Here is a 2,350-nt window from a genome sequence, read left to right as displayed (position 1 = left end):
TATATATATATTGTTGGGGGGAGGGAGGGAGACATGCTGTTTTCCTCATCATTTCATTTTGAAAATTTTCAAAATTACCACACAGTTAAAAGAGTAGTACTATGAATCTTTGTGAATCTCTTACTTAGATTTATCAATTGTTAATAGTTTGCCAAATTAGCTTTTATCTTTTTTCTCTCTCAAATTTTTCTCTCTTTCTCTCTGGTTTAATACTATGGATTATGAAAATTTTCAATGCATAGTAATTCATTAGCAGTATTATTATTTTCATGTCAAATTGTCCCATATTTACTAGAGGGAGTCCCTACAGACTATCTCCTTTATGCTTTTGACATGATCATATTTATGCACTATATTTTAATTCCTCTTGACTTCATGTCTTAGAAGATTTAACCTTCAGGTTTGGTGCTATTTTGCTATGTCCCTTATGCATCTCCTACCAATATGAATGATTTAGTAATTTGAAATAATTACTTGGTCTGTTCAATGTCTTTAGGGCAAGATTTATATGTATGTATAAGTTGATATTTTTATATTCCATGGTAAATCATGTTTTTCTTAAGAAAAATTCTTCCTGTTAAATTCAAAGACTAATGCTGAAGATGGCAATGGGAATAATGGACCTTAAATTGACATTTGCTTCTTGGTGTAACTTTATCTGCAACATTTTATTCAACACCTCTTTTTAGTGTTGAGTGTTGTGATATTTTTTCTTATGGATTTTTAAATTAGGTGATATGACATTTAGTGTACTTTCAGAATTCTGAATCTAGCTAGAGGTTTAAAAAATCAAAATACCACAGGGATTTTCAGATGAACAATCCAGTATTGTTCAGAAATGTTAAATTATAGGACTTTCTTAAAGAATTTTCCTGGTGGCCTTTCCGCCAGAACCACTGTCTTCCAGTAATTTGCCCAAATGACCAACACAAAGGGAAAGAGAAGGGGCACCTGCTATATGTTCTCTAGGCCTTTTAGAAAACATGGAGTTGTTCCTTTGGCCACATACATGCACATCTACAAGCAAGGTGATATTGTAGATGTCAAGGGAATGGACACTGTTCAAAAGGGAATGCCCCACAAATGTTACCATGCAAAACTGGAAGACTCTACAGTGTTACCCAGTGTGCGGTTGGCATCATTGTAAACAAACAAGTTAAGGGCAAGATTCTTGCCAAGAGAGTTAATGTGCATATCCAGCATATTAAGTATTCTAAGAGCTGAGGTATCTCCTGAAAAGTGTGAAGGAAAATGATCAGAAGAAGAAGGAAGCCAAAGAGAAAAGTACTTGGGTTCAACTGAAGCACCAGCCTGCTCCACCCAGAGAAGCACACTTCGTGAGAACCAAGGAAAGGAGCCTGACCTGTTAGAACCCATTCCCTATGAATTCATGGCATGATGGGTGTAAAGAAAATAAAAGACCTAGACTGTAAAAAAAAAAAAAAGAATTTTCCTGGTGAAAGAATACTTTAAAATGCATACAATGTCCAGTGCTGACCATTTTTTATAGAACAGCTTGATATGCATCACCGCTCAAAAAACTATTACTTCTTTAGTTCTTTCTAAATATTTTTTATATGTGTCATTAATGTTTTCACTTTAAAATGGAGAAAAATATTTTCCAGACCTGGGTTATTCTCATGACATAAAGAGATTTTAAAGTCTTTCATTTCACAGAATATTGTTTATTTCATAAAGCAAGATTTAGCTAAAATGTACACTGTTACTCTGAAGATTTAAGTACAATTTCCCAAGATATCCAGTCAGTCACTTGTTCCAAAATGGCCCTGGGGGGATAAAGAAGCTTTATTTCTAGTCCCAGCTCTTGCCTTAGTTAACCAATTCTGTTGTTACTTTAGACAAATTATTTGACCTCTTTGGGTTTACTTTCTCCACATGAAAAAAAAAAGAGAGTTTGACTAGATGATTTCTAGAATCATTTCCAATTCTAAATTTCTGTGAATCTTTGGTAACAGATTTAAATTTCAATATCTGAAGAAAGTACTAAGAGAAGTACTTCCTTTTATCTGCAAATTCACCTGCAATAATCTTTTGCTAGAGATGGAGATAAGAGGTGGACTATAAGATAGATATAATGCACTCTGCTAGCTCTTTCCTTACACATATTTTACAAACACGAAGTATTGCATATGCATAGCCTTTCTATGCTGAATGGTACATACTTTGGTAAAAATGTAGGTGAGAGGACAGTTGAGACATCAGGCAACAGCTCTTTCTTCCCTTCCAAATTTTTAAAATGCATTAATGCTAGTTCACAGTACTCTCCCACATGGGAGCAATATTAGGACAAATGTGTTCATCTGAAGGACATTGGAGGTTCTGTATCTCT

At 34.3% G+C, this 2,350-nt stretch overlaps 1 pseudogene; it reads left to right on the top strand.

The window, feature by feature from the left end:
- Positions 1-297: 297 nt before the first annotated feature.
- On the top strand, positions 298-1,912 carry LOC113613731 (60S ribosomal protein L21 pseudogene; annotated as a pseudogene).
- The last annotated feature ends 438 nt before the right edge of the window (positions 1,913-2,350 follow it).

Source organism: Aethalodelphis obliquidens, unplaced genomic scaffold (genome assembly GCF_003676395.1).
Source record: "Aethalodelphis obliquidens isolate GAN/ISIS:26980383/991018 unplaced genomic scaffold, ASM367639v1 scaffold4, whole genome shotgun sequence".
Lineage (NCBI taxonomy): Eukaryota > Metazoa > Chordata > Mammalia > Artiodactyla > Delphinidae > Aethalodelphis > Aethalodelphis obliquidens.
Note: the sequence above shows the minus strand (reverse complement) of the source record. Positions and strands in the feature narration are given on the sequence as shown.